Source organism: Drosophila ananassae, chromosome XR (assembly GCF_017639315.1).
Source record: "Drosophila ananassae strain 14024-0371.13 chromosome XR, ASM1763931v2, whole genome shotgun sequence".
Classification (NCBI taxonomy): Eukaryota; Metazoa; Arthropoda; class Insecta; order Diptera; family Drosophilidae; genus Drosophila; species Drosophila ananassae.
Window position 1 is genome coordinate 15640911 of NC_057932.1, and position 15084 is coordinate 15655994.

General features: G+C 42.0%; 2 long non-coding RNA genes across 2 annotated transcripts; one reads left to right on the forward strand and one right to left on the reverse strand.

Annotated features, from left to right (window-relative positions):
- Positions 1 to 4099: 4099 nt before the first annotated feature.
- On the reverse strand, positions 4100 to 5552 carry LOC116655065. The gene is made up of 3 exons (XR_004310216.2): positions 5432 to 5552; positions 5137 to 5369; positions 4100 to 4649 (listed from the first exon to the last, which is right to left on the reverse strand). It is a non-coding gene; the product is annotated as an uncharacterized LOC116655065 (long non-coding RNA).
- LOC26515389 lies at positions 5090 to 6734 on the forward strand. Its single transcript, XR_006507760.1, has 6 exons — positions 5090 to 5128; positions 5189 to 5381; positions 5451 to 5767; positions 5853 to 6039; positions 6106 to 6478; positions 6544 to 6734. It is a non-coding gene; the product is annotated as an uncharacterized LOC26515389 (long non-coding RNA).
- Positions 6735 to 15084: the final 8350 nt, after the last annotated feature.

Sequence of the window (15084 nt, forward strand, 5' to 3'; positions counted from 1 at the left end):
CATAAGAATACCCTGTTATCTCTACAAAATCCTAAAAAAAATTAGGCCTAGCTTAGATTCTGGTTTATTTTTTATTTAAATAACATAAATAATCTTACTTTTAAATCATAAATTCTTAAGATCTGAAGAGAAACCACTTCTTAAGTCTCACTTTTCAAAAAATTATTATGTTCAGACACATTCTTTAAAATTTAAATAAAATATATTTTAAACTTAAAAGCGGTTTATTAGTTATTGAATTTTTATATTCAAAGATTCTGTTACAAATTTTAAATACAAATATTTAATAAATTAAGCGCTCAAGCCAAAATCTTTAGAAAATGTATGTACTTTATTAGCCAACTCCACCGGCAGGCAGGCGTTCAACATTCTTGGCCTGTTTGGGTGAATTTCAAGTGCCACACCCTCCGCCCTCGGCCGCCCCTCTGCCACACCCACCGCCCACACCGCCTCCTTCCCCTCCGCCTCTCAAGCCAAAACGAAACGAGGCGAGAACGAGTGTGACCCTTGAAAGCACCAATCAAGTGGCTGGGCTGCTGTTACATGCGTAATTTGCACGCCAAGTGGTCGACCCCTCAGTGTCCTTTTCCCCCCTTCACTCCCCCCTCACTCTTCGTCACTCTTAGCCATCACTTGAGCCACCAACATTGTCTGGTAATTAAATTTTCGTACGGCTGCCGTTTGGCAGAAGTGTGAAAATCATAAAAAGCATCGTGTATACGCCGTGTGGTCCCAAAAATGTTAAACAATTCACACGCCAAAGCTAATTAAGACCCTTCATATCCTTTTCTGCTTAAGTGTGTGTGTGTAACTGTCTGTCTGTGATTTCCATATTTTGATAAATTTTCATGATGATGAGCCAGAGACTGAAAGTCCAAACCAAGCAGAAAAGTCTAAAAGTTGGCATTTCAACAAAAACCGGAAATTAACTTAATAATGACTTGTTTATGTCTTTCCTTATGTCCTGATTCTGATTCTGATTCTGATTCTGGGATATCCTAGAGTGAACTATCCCTGGTCACTGGAGTACCCCTTTCAGGCTGTACCCTTTCTAATTGCTGCCACAATCCCCCAACCCTCAACCCCCTCAACAACCAACGTGCCACACATGTATACTTTAAATTAATGACGTCATAAATTAACCATAATTATTGTAATGAGCCAAAGTCACATTAATGAGCCAGAGTCCTGGCCGCCCGCCTGAGACAATTCGACTTGAAATTTATTAATTTATGGCCAAAACCGCTGTTGGCCATGTGTTAGGGGCCAATTAGTGGAGCTCGCGGAATTCGCGCAATTAAATGCACCTGATGACAGCAGTGAGAAGAGAGAGAGAGAGGGAGGGGAACGGGTATATAGAGGTGGAAAGAGAGGGGGCGAGACGCATTAATCACCTGGCAGGTGGGGTGGTGGTGGGTGATCTCCTCCACCTTCCAGCTCTTAAGCTCTTCACCGCGATTTATTTCCAGCTTAAGGAAGCTAATATGTTGTCTAGTCACAATTTATTTTCTTTCAGGATTATAATCCTAAGAAATTTTATGGAACTAAAGGTCCTAACCCCATGTAGCAGGTTCTATTAATACTAATTAATAATAATATTAATCAAAATATACTGATATGAACTATATTTCAGAAAAATACAACTCTAAATACATACATATCTTAAATTCATATCTTAAAATTAAAATATATCATATATTTCTATATTATTTCTATATTAAGTTTATCTAAGAGGCACTATTAATACAAATTTATAGTCATAATGGCACAACTATACCTATCTTAAATTTCAGCTTAAAATATATAATTTAATTTAAGCTCTAGACCTTATAATTCCTTCTATATATCCCCCTATATATCCTAAAAAAATAAGATCCTTGAAAACAACCTATATCTATGGCCCTAAATCATGGCAAATAAATTACGCGGGTCAGCCAAGGCAAATAGCAATAAATTAAATTTACATCAATGAAATCAGGAAAAGGACAAGGAATTGTTTTCATTTGGATTTGGCCAAAGGACCCTTGGTCCTGGGTATCCGCAGCTGAGGGGTATTAAGTAAACAAACAAACAAACAACAAACAACAATGAAACCAAGCAAGAAAACAGACAGACAGCCGAAACAAGCAAACAAATAAAGGCGTGGCTGGGGCAGGAAAAGCGGCCTGGAAAAGCGGAAAAAGCAAAAGAAAAGCAAAGCAAAGCCAAGCCAAATAAACCCCCTCCTGGACCATGTCCTTGCCCAAATGAAATTTTAATTTTTTTTTCTCCACCTCCTCCAGTATTTTACTTTTAATTCGTCCTTTTTGGTTTTTTTTTGTCGGCTTGGCTTGGCTTGGTCTGGTTTACTCAAGATGTGGCCAAGAAGGCAGAAAAAAAAAAAAAAATAAGGCTGGAAAAGGGCGGGATCCGTGGCGATTATGCACGGTAAATCATTTCGACATTTTCCCGTTCATAAGCACGTAATTTGACTTGATTTTTTTAGCCGCCAACGACGCCGGCGGCCCGGTGGGCCGGCTGGCCATTTGGTTTATTGACTGCCGTCCCATCTTGGCCGGATAAGTACGGGCCTTCAGGGGTCTTAGGTTATAATTTCTCCACATTTTTTGGTTCAAGGGGGGAGTGGCCGCAAGAGCGACTCCGCATATAATTGCGGTTAATTAAAGCGTGATTTCTTGACGCCCCGCCTTGAAACAAATGGGCTACGAAAGCGACTACAGACTTTGGATAGCTTTTGGTTTGGAGTGTAAACCACCCAATGATGGTTTTCGATAAGGAATGATCTATAACTGGTAACTGGGGATTTATATTTTTTTTCCTAGAGATTTTTTTAAATTTTAAATGCCCTAACCGAGGGGGTTAGTAGGTTTCGAAACGCTTTTAGAATCTTTTACGTATATCTAGTGATAGATTTTGGATATAATTGATAGATATTGAGATATAATACTTGTAATTCAAACGATCATAAATATAATGAAACAAGTATCTCGGATATTATTAATATATTTTTTAAATCAAACTTTGGTTTCAAAATAGGTGACGAAAACAATTAAATTTGAACTGAAAATGGTAGACCTTGATTAAATTAATCTTAGAATATTTTCCTGATAGTTTTGGAATACGAATTCTAATTAGGACATATTTTTAAAAATGTTTAAAGAACTAAATATGTATTAATTAACTTAAAACCAAATATTGGTGACGAAAACCATAACAGAAAGTATAAAACAAAATCTAAAATCTGATATTTTTGTGAAATGGCGCCAAAATCCAATTATATTAAAATCTTATTGAATTTATTAGTTGATCTTAACCCATTTTTCTTTTATTATTATCTAGAAAGTAAAAATTAATCGAAAGTGTATAGAAATTTGTACCAGTCCTCCAATTTTTTTCCAGTTTTGATGTTCACTTCCTGCCGACTCTTGAGATTTTATTTGGTGGTGTTTCTTTTAATTTTTTTCCTATTTATTCTTCTTGATGCTTCACATTTTTTTCCACATGGATAAAAAAATTGATTATTAATGATGGGACCCTTTGAAGGAAAACGAAAAAATGCGCCACGCCAACAAAAGAAAAAAAGAGAAAATAGAAAAAAGTGCAAAGAAATTAATTATGGAAATTACTTGGCCTGTCCGTCCGAAACCACCACCCCCGCGGATCCATATCTCACCCCTATTAATCGGCTTGTGGTTTGATTTATTTAAATTTTCGGGAATCGAGAATGAAATTTTTAGGTATTCCGCGTTTTTGTCTTTTTTTTCGCCGCAAGGATACTTAGCCGCTGGGTAGCCGGGAAAATAACAATTTATTTTCATTAATTTGTTGCCATAACCCCTTGAGTTCATTAGGAATGCAAGCTGCATGGCGTTCCGCGTCCCAGTTGATTGCCCCGTTAACCCTTGCCGTGAGTCCCTCATCCTTCGGGCTGTGGACTGTGTGTCCTTGTAATTATTGCAATCTGTTCGATTTTGGGACAGGAACGGGTAGAGGAACGGGCCAGGCGCCAGGCACTGGCGGACCGTTTTGCAATTTGAAAATGCAAATTAATTGCCACATGGCCCGGCTGGGAACAGGTCCGGCCAGTTACTGTTCGCTACCCCCCGGCTTTCGAGACATTAGCCTTGGCCATTAAAGTAAATTGTAATTGGCAACAAGCCCCTTTTTGAGATGGCACAGACCTCACTCCCCCAACTCACTTTCATACAATTTCTGCGAATTTCCAGCGATTGGTGGTGGCTGTTTTATTTTATCATGTTTCCTTTTTCCTTCTCTATATTTTCCTCTTTCATTTTTTTGTTTGTTTTGCCAATATTAAAAGTCATAATTCAATTTTATTGCAAATGTTTCAGGTGCCTTAATCATGTCTAATATCCGGGCCACCGTCTCCCGGCCTCCCAGGACGCCTATTCGACTTCCGCTCCACTCATAAATACTAATTTCACAGGCAATAAAGGCTCAACATTTGCCAGGCTTCTTCGCGGCCACCGGGATCCTCGCGACTTCTCACGTAGTTCCTGCATCCTTCTGGGCGAGTCTGCAGTTCCTTTTCGATTACAACCAGACACTTTCCAGATACGCATTCAAAGATAATGGATTACATGGCCAGCTGGTTGGAGGCTAACCAAATATTGAACAGTTAAGAGTAACTGAAAATGGATGAATTATCACAGATAATTCTTCTTTCGTTTTGGATGAAGTACTTCAGAATGAATGGTGTTTAGAGTGAGTATAAACCAAACCCACCTGTTTTTTTACCCCAAAGCAAGCTAAGTATGCCCATATCTTGACCAATTCCAGTAGGATCATGATTAAGAATGGAGTTTCCTGAATCGGGACTAGTTTTTACAAAATTTAAGCCAATATGAAACTATATAGTAATCTCCCCATCGGGAATTCTTATACATTCGTAATTTCAGTTTTTTTACTTGTATTATTATCAATTAAAATCTGAATTCTCCAACTTCATAATCCAGCTGGAATTGGTTTATTTTCGGTCCTTTTTAATTGACATTTAAGCCATTGTATGTTGCGAAGCTAATGTTGCTAAACATAATAGTGTTGGAAAGCGTAAGATCACTAGGGCTGCACACTCAGCACACTTTACTCGCTTTCCAACACACGCCATGTACGTACTAGGAGACGACAATACGAGCTTTTCCAAGATTAAGACGAGAATTCTCTGCAGGTAATCATGGCAATGATCCCTTCGACGTACTGACATGGAAGCGCATGGAATCCTACGATACTGGCTTAGTCGCCAGGCTCCCGGCTTGCGATGGGACTGGAGAACCACTAGGACTATTGCCACAGCCGCGGCAGTAGCAGCCTTTCGATGAGTTGTGGTTCAAAAATCTCTACCACGATGTCTGGAAAGTTGTGTAAGTATTGCTGAAAATAGATTTACTTATTGATGAATTTTAGTATTCACCATTTATGCTTCCAACCAGGATCTTTCGACGTGATCAGAGGGATGAAGAATTTCTGTTTACATCGTTTCAGTATTCAATCTACTTTGTGTTAACTAAAGATGGTGGTAACAAAACACAACCATACATGGCTTCTGGAATTCCATAATCCGGCTTGAATTGGATAATTTACGGCCCTTAAAATGATTAATTTAGTTATTGTTTACAATCAAGTCATGCAAAGCACACTAGAGATGGAAAAAAACATTTAAGATATATCGATGATTCTCTTCTTGAAAACATCGAACTATCGATCTACGGAAATTATTGGTAATTTTCCACCACTAACTCACGCAAAGGTGTGTACCATAACTAGGTCTGCTCAGAAATCATGCAGTTTATTCGCTGCAAGTTATTTTCTAAGATTAAGATACGAATTCTTAGCCAACAGGTAATCAAAATCTAGGAACTGGTGTCTCTGACGTGTTAACAAGGAAGCGCAACGAATCCTACGCAACAGACAGCCGCATGTGAGGTGCCTGAAGAAACACTAGGACTACTTTGATAGATTCTGATCGCGCTGCTGTCGTGGTGCAAAAATCATCGTTGACAACTATGATTGGAAAGCTATGTAAGTCTTGATGGGAATAGGATTCTATATTGCCGAATTATGTTTACTTTTTCTGCTTTCAACCAGGATATGCCTCATGATAAAAGTTCTGGCCAGAAGTTCAAAGTCATTCTGGATTGGGCCGTGCTCCAGATCAATATTTTTCAATGTACCATCTAGTTTATGGCAAACGACGATCATGGTAACAGGTCGTACCCGAACATGGCTTCTGGAGTTCAATCTGTGTTTTGCAATAGTGTTGCAAAGCATTAAAATGAATGTGTTGGAAAGCTTCAGATCACTAGTGTTGAACAAAAACATGTGCTGATCAACACTTGTTGCAGAAACATTTGTTGCCGAAACTTGTTGCAGCAGCCTGCTTTGAAGATACATTTGCAACATCATATGCACCCTGGCACGACACTCCCTGAGGTGTGTTCTACACAGTAATTTCACATGGGTAAATATCTCTAACAAAGAAAAAAAAATATATAGCTTGGAGCTAATATGAGGCTTATTCACCAGGTGAACGAGCTGCATAAACCAACCAACGCTGCAAGAACATTTCCCAACCATGGAGAACCTTCAGCTATTCGTCGTCGCTTGAAGCCTTTGGACCTGTAGTTCCAGAATCCGGTCTATAGTTAAAGTCTATTATAGTTTATCACTTGTAGGGTATGCAATAAATGAGAACATTTTGTGTGTTTTATTCAACATTCGGGCCTAGATAAGAGGCTCAAAAAGGGCGGCCTTTACGTCGATCTGGCAACGCCAAATTCAAAAAATGCGCAGCGTTGCCGAGCGAATATCTCGGCCATTTGTGGCCCGATCTGGTAACGCCGTACATTTTCGGAATCAGCGACCCAAAATTAGTCGAATTGCATCCAAAGATCGCCGAAATCGGGAAATCAATTTTTCAGCGAAAATCGAAAAAAAGCATGATGTAACCCCTTTCCATTTTTTCGAAAATCGGGCGAAAAAAGAGTTGTTCGATATCGAAAAAGTAATGATGCAGTTCGAAGGACATTGGAACGCTGATTCCAAAAATGCGCAGCGTTGCCAGATCGGGCCAGAAACGCGCTTTCTGCAGCGAATATCTCGACCATTTGTGGCCCGATCTGGCAACGTCGTACATTTTCGGAATCAGCGGCCCAAAATTAGTCGAATTGCATCCAAAGATCGCCGAAATCGGGCAATCAATTTTTCAGCGAAAATCGAAAAAAAGCATGATGTAACCCCTTTCCATTTTTTCGAAAATCGGGTGGAAAATGAGTTGTTCGATATCGAAAAAGTAATGATGCAGTTCGAAGGACATTGGAACGCCGATTCAAAAAATGCGCAGCGTTGCCAGATCGGGCCAGAAATGCGCTTTCTGCAGCGAATATCTCGGCCATTTGTGGCCCGATCTGGCAACGCCGTACATTTTCGGAATCAGCGGCCCAAAATTAGTCGAATTGCATCCAAAGATCGCCGAAATCGGGCAATCAATTTTTCAGCGAAAATCGAAAAAAGCATGATGTAACCCCTTTCCATTTTTTCGAAAATCGGGTGGAAAATGAGTTGTTCGATATCGAAAAAGTAATGATGCAGTTCGAAGGACATTGGAACGCTGATTGAAAAAATGCGCAGCGTTGCCAGATCGGGCCAGAAATGCGCTTTCTGAAGCGAATATCTCGGCCATTTGTGGCCCGATCTGGCAACGCCGTACATTTTCGGAATCAGCGGTCCAAAATTAGTCGAAATGCATCCAAAGATCGCCGAAATCGGGCAATTAATTTTTCAGCGAAAATCGGAAAAAAACATGATGTAACCCCTTTCCATTTTTTCGAAAATCGGGTGGAAAATTAGTTGTTCGATGTCGAAAAAGTAATGATGCAGTTCGAAGGACATTGGAACGCTGATTCCAAAAATGCGCAGCGTTGCCAGATCGGGCCAGAAATGCGCTTTCTGAAGCGAATATCTCGGCCATTTGTGGCCCGATCTGGCAACGCCGTACATTTTCGGAATCAGCGGCCCAAAATTAGTCGAAATGCATCCAAAGATCGCCGAAATCGGGCAATCAATTTTTCAGCGAAAATCGGAAAAAAACATGATGTAACCCCTTTCCATTTTTTCGAAAATCGGGTGGAAAATGAGTTGTTCGATATCGAAAAAGTAATGATGCAGTTCGAAGGACATTGGAACGCTGATTCCAAAAATGCGCAGCGTTGCCAGATCGGGCCAGAAATGCGCTTTCTGAAGCGAATATCTCGGCCATTTGTGGCCCGATCTGGCAACGCCGTACATTTTCGGAATCAGCGGCCCAAAATTAGTCGAAATGCATCCAAAGATCGCCGAAATCGGGCAATCAATTTTTCAGCGAAAATCGGAAAAAAACATGATGTAACCCCTTTCCATTTTTTCGAAAATCGGGTGAAAAATGAGTTGTTCGATATCGAAAAACTAATGATGCAGTTCGAAGGGCATGTGAGTCCTGATTGCAGAAACGCACAGCGTTGCCAGATCGGGCCAGAAATGGAGTTTCTAGAGCCTGTATCTCGGCCGTTTGTGGCCCGATCTGGCAACGCCGTACATTTTCGGAATCAGCGGCCCAAAATTAGTCGAATTGCATCCAAAGATCGCCGAAATCGGACAATCAATTTTTCAGCGAAAATCGGAAAAAAACATGATGTAACCCCTTTCCATTTTTTCGAAAATCGGGTGGAAAATGAGTTGTTCGATATCGAAAAAGTAATGATGCAGTTCGAAGGACATTGGAACGCTGATTCCAAAAATGCGCAGCGTTGCCAGATCGGGCCAGAAATGCGCTTTCTGGAGCGAATATCTCGGCCATTTGTGGCCCGATCTGGCAACGCCGTACATTTTCGGAATCAGCGGCCCAAAATTAGTCGAATTGCATCCAAAGATCGCCGAAATCGGACAATCAATTTTTCAGCGAAAATCGGAAAAAAGCATGATGTAACCCCTTTCCATTTTTTCGAAAATCGGGTGGAAAATGAGTTGTTCGATATCGAAAAAGTAATGATGCAGTTCGAAGGACATTGGAACGCTGATTCCAAAAATGCGCAGCGTTGCCAGATCGGGCCAGAAATGCGCTTTCTGGAGCGAATATCTCGGCCATTTGTGGCCCGATCTGGCAACGCCGTACATTTTCGGAATCAGCGGCCCAAAATTAGTCGAATTGCATCCAAAGATCGCCGAAATCGGACAATCAATTTTTCAGCGAAAATCGGAAAAAAGCATGATATAACCCCTTTCCATTTTTTCGAAAATCGGGTGGAAAATGAGTTGTTCGATATCGAAAAAGTAATGATGCAGTTCGAAGGACATTGGAACGCTGATTCCAAAAATGCGCAGCGTTGCCAGATCGGGCCAGAAATGCGCTTTCTGAAGCGAATATCTCGGCCATTTGTGGCCCGATCTGGCAACGCCGTACATTTTCGGAATCAGCGGCCCAAAATTAGTCGAAATGCATCCAAAGATCGCCGAAATCGGGCAATCAATTTTTCAGCGAAAATCGGAAAAAAACATGATGTAACCCCTTTCCATTTTTTCGAAAATCGGGTGGAAAATGAGTTGTTCGATATCGAAAAACTAATGATGCAGTTCAAAGGACATTGGAACGCTGATTGAAAAAATGCGCAGCGTTGCCAGATCGGGCCAGAAATGCGCTTTCTGCAGCGAATATCTCGACCATTTGTGGCCCGATCTGGCAACGCCGTACATTTTCGGAATCAGCGCCTCGCAATTAGTCGAAATGCATCCAAAGATCGCCGAAATCGGGCAATCAATTTTTCAGCGAAAATCGGAAAAAAACATGATGTAACCCCTTTACATTTTTTCGAAAATCGGGTTGAAAATGAGTTGTTCGATATCGAAAAAGTAATGATGCAGTTCGAAGGACATTGGAACGCCGATTCAAAAAATGCGCAGCGTTGCCAGATCGGGCCAGAAATGCGCTTTCTGGAGCGAATATCTCGGCCATTTGTGACCCGATCTGGCAACGCCGTACATTTTCGGAATCAGCGGCCCAAAATTAGTCGAATTGCATCCAAAGATCGCCGAAATCGGACAATCAATTTTTCAGCGAAAATCGGAAAAAAGCATGATGTAACCCCTTTCCATTTTTTCGAAAATCGGGTGGAAAATGAGTTGTTCGATATCGAAAAAGTAATGATGCAGTTCGAAGGACATTGGAACGCCGATTCAAAATATGCGCAGCGTTGCCAGATCGGGCCAGAAATGCGCTTTCTGAAGCGAATATCTCGGCCATTTGTGGCCCGATCTGGCAACGCCGTACATTTTCGGAATCAGCGGCCCAAAATTAGTCGAAATGCATCCAAAGATCGCCGAAATCGGGCAATCAATTTTTCAGCGAAAATCGGAAAAAAACATGCCCTTTCCATTTTTTCGAAAATCGGGCGAAAAAAGAGTTGTTCGATATCGAAAAAGTAATGATGCAGTTCGAAGGACATTGGAACGCTGATTCCAAAAATGCGCAGCGTTGCCAGATCGGGCCAGAAACGCGCTTTCTGCAGCGAATATCTCGACCATTTGTGGCCCGATCTGGCAACGTCGTACATTTTCGGAATCAGCGGCCCAAAATTAGTCGAATTGCATCCAAAGATCGCCGAAATCGGGCAATCAATTTTTCAGCGAAAATCGAAAAAAAGCATGATGTAACCCCTTTCCATTTTTTCGAAAATCGGGTGGAAAATGAGTTGTTCGATATCGAAAAAGTAATGATGCAGTTCGAAGGACATTGGAACGCCGATTCAAAATATGCGCAGCGTTGCCAGATCGGGCCAGAAATGCGCTTTCTGAAGCGAATATCTCGGCCATTTGTGGCCCGATCTGGCAACGCCGTACATTTTCGGAATCAGCGGCCCAAAATTAGTCGAAATGCATCCAAAGATCGCCGAAATCGGGCAATCAATTTTTCAGCGAAAATCGGAAAAAAACATGCCCTTTCCATTTTTTCGAAAATCGGGCGAAAAAAGAGTTGTTCGATATCGAAAAAGTAATGATGCAGTTCGAAGGACATTGGAACGCTGATTCCAAAAATGCGCAGCGTTGCCAGATCGGGCCAGAAACGCGCTTTCTGCAGCGAATATCTCGACCATTTGTGGCCCGATCTGGCAACGTCGTACATTTTCGGAATCAGCGGCCCAAAATTAGTCGAATTGCATCCAAAGATCGCCGAAATCGGGCAATCAATTTTTCAGCGAAAATCGAAAAAAAGCATGATGTAACCCCTTTCCATTTTTTCGAAAATCGGGTGGAAAATGAGTTGTTCGATATCGAAAAAGTAATGATGCAGTTCGAAGGACATTGGAACGCCGATTCAAAAAATGCGCAGCGTTGCCAGATCGGGCCAGAAATGCGCTTTCTGAAGCGAATATCTCGACCATTTGTGGCCCGATCTGGCAACGTCGTACATTTTCGGAATCAGCGGCCCAAAATTAGTCGAATTGCATCCAAAGATCGCCGAAATCGGGCAATCAATTTTTCAGCGAAAATCGAAAAAAAGCATGATGTAACCCCTTTCCATTTTTTCGAAAATCGGGTGGAAAATGAGTTGTTCGATATCGAAAAAGTAATGATGCAGTTCGAAGGACATTGGAACGCCGATTCAAAATATGCGCAGCGTTGCCAGATCGGGCCAGAAATGCGCTTTCTGAAGCGAATATCTCGGCCATTTGTGGCCCGATCTGGCAACGCCGTACATTTTCGGAATCAGCGGCCCAAAATTAGTCGAAATGCATCCAAAGATCGCCGAAATCGGGCAATCAATTTTTCAGCGAAAATCGGAAAAAAACATGCCCTTTCCATTTTTTCGAAAATCGGGCGAAAAAAGAGTTGTTCGATATCGAAAAAGTAATGATGCAGTTCGAAGGACATTGGAACGCTGATTCCAAAAATGCGCAGCGTTGCCAGATCGGGCCAGAAACGCGCTTTCTGCAGCGAATATCTCGACCATTTGTGGCCCGATCTGGCAACGTCGTACATTTTCGGAATCAGCGGCCCAAAATTAGTCGAATTGCATCCAAAGATCGCCGAAATCGGGCAATCAATTTTTCAGCGAAAATCGAAAAAAAGCATGATGTAACCCCTTTCCATTTTTTCGAAAATCGGGTGGAAAATGAGTTGTTCGATATCGAAAAAGTAATGATGCAGTTCGAAGGACATTGGAACGCCGATTCAAAAAATGCGCAGCGTTGCCAGATCGGGCCAGAAATGCGCTTTCTGGAGCGAATATCTCGGCCATTTGTGACCCGATCTGGCAACGCCGTACATTTTCGGAATCAGCGGCCCAAAATTAGTCGAAATGCATCCAAAGATCGCCGAAATCGGGCAATCAATTTTTCAGCGAAAATCGGAAAAAAACATGCCCTTTCCATTTTTTCGAAAATCGGGCGAAAAAAGAGTTGTTCGATATCGAAAAAGTAATGATGCAGTTCGAAGGACATTGGAACGCTGATTCCAAAAATGCGCAGCGTTGCCAGATCGGGCCAGAAATGCGCTTTCTGGAGCGAATATCTCGGCCATTTGTGGCCCGATCTGGCAACGCCGTACATTTTCGGAATCAGCGGCCCAAAATTAGTCGAATTGCATCCAAAGATCGCCGAAATCGGACAATCAATTTTTCAGCGAAAATCGGAAAAAAGCATGATATAACCCCTTTCCATTTTTTCGAAAATCGGGTGGAAAATGAGTTGTTCGATATCGAAAAAGTAATGATGCAGTTCGAAGGACATTGGAACGCTGATTCCAAAAATGCGCAGCGTTGCCAGATCGGGCCAGAAATGCGCTTTCTGAAGCGAATATCTCGGCCATTTGTGGCCCGATCTGGCAACGCCGTACATTTTCGGAATCAGCGGCCCAAAATTAGTCGAAATGCATCCAAAGATCGCCGAAATCGGGCAATCAATTTTTCAGCGAAAATCGGAAAAAAACATGATGTAACCCCTTTCCATTTTTTCGAAAATCGGGTGGAAAATGAGTTGTTCGATATCGAAAAACTAATGATGCAGTTCAAAGGACATTGGAACGCTGATTGAAAAAATGCGCAGCGTTGCCAGATCGGGCCAGAAATGCGCTTTCTGCAGCGAATATCTCGACCATTTGTGGCCCGATCTGGCAACGCCGTACATTTTCGGAATCAGCGCCTCGCAATTAGTCGAAATGCATCCAAAGATCGCCGAAATCGGGCAATCAATTTTTCAGCGAAAATCGGAAAAAAACATGATGTAACCCCTTTACATTTTTTCGAAAATCGGGTTGAAAATGAGTTGTTCGATATCGAAAAAGTAATGATGCAGTTCGAAGGACATTGGAACGCCGATTCAAAAAATGCGCAGCGTTGCCAGATCGGGCCAGAAATGCGCTTTCTGGAGCGAATATCTCGGCCATTTGTGACCCGATCTGGCAACGCCGTACATTTTCGGAATCAGCGGCCCAAAATTAGTCGAATTGCATCCAAAGATCGCCGAAATCGGACAATCAATTTTTCAGCGAAAATCGGAAAAAAGCATGATGTAACCCCTTTCCATTTTTTCGAAAATCGGGTGGAAAATGAGTTGTTCGATATCGAAAAAGTAATGATGCAGTTCGAAGGACATTGGAACGCCGATTCAAAATATGCGCAGCGTTGCCAGATCGGGCCAGAAATGCGCTTTCTGAAGCGAATATCTCGGCCATTTGTGGCCCGATCTGGCAACGCCGTACATTTTCGGAATCAGCGGCCCAAAATTAGTCGAAATGCATCCAAAGATCGCCGAAATCGGGCAATCAATTTTTCAGCGAAAATCGGAAAAAAACATGCCCTTTCCATTTTTTCGAAAATCGGGCGAAAAAAGAGTTGTTCGATATCGAAAAAGTAATGATGCAGTTCGAAGGACATTGGAACGCTGATTCCAAAAATGCGCAGCGTTGCCAGATCGGGCCAGAAACGCGCTTTCTGCAGCGAATATCTCGACCATTTGTGGCCCGATCTGGCAACGTCGTACATTTTCGGAATCAGCGGCCCAAAATTAGTCGAATTGCATCCAAAGATCGCCGAAATCGGGCAATCAATTTTTCAGCGAAAATCGAAAAAAAGCATGATGTAACCCCTTTCCATTTTTTCGAAAATCGGGTGGAAAATGAGTTGTTCGATATCGAAAAAGTAATGATGCAGTTCGAAGGACATTGGAACGCCGATTCAAAATATGCGCAGCGTTGCCAGATCGGGCCAGAAATGCGCTTTCTGAAGCGAATATCTCGGCCATTTGTGGCCCGATCTGGCAACGCCGTACATTTTCGGAATCAGCGGCCCAAAATTAGTCGAAATGCATCCAAAGATCGCCGAAATCGGGCAATCAATTTTTCAGCGAAAATCGGAAAAAAACATGCCCTTTCCATTTTTTCGAAAATCGGGCGAAAAAAGAGTTGTTCGATATCGAAAAAGTAATGATGCAGTTCGAAGGACATTGGAACGCTGATTCCAAAAATGCGCAGCGTTGCCAGATCGGGCCAGAAACGCGCTTTCTGCAGCGAATATCTCGACCATTTGTGGCCCGATCTGGCAACGTCGTACATTTTCGGAATCAGCGGCCCAAAATTAGTCGAATTGCATCCAAAGATCGCCGAAATCGGGCAATCAATTTTTCAGCGAAAATCGAAAAAAAGCATGATGTAACCCCTTTCCATTTTTTCGAAAATCGGGTGGAAAATGAGTTGTTCGATATCGAAAAAGTAATGATGCAGTTCGAAGGACATTGGAACGCCGATTCAAAAAATGCGCAGCGTTGCCAGATCGGGCCAGAAATGCGCTTTCTGAAGCGAATATCTCGACCATTTGTGGCCCGATCTGGCAACGTCGTACATTTTCGGAATCAGCGGCCCAAAATTAGTCGAATTGCATCCAAAGATCGCCGAAATCGGGCAATCAATTTTTCAGCGAAAATCGAAAAAAAGCATGATGTAACCCCTTTCCATTTTTTCGAAAATCGGGTGGAAAATGAGTTGTTCGATATCGAAAAAGTAATGATGCAGTTCGAAGGACATTGGAACGCCGATTCAAAA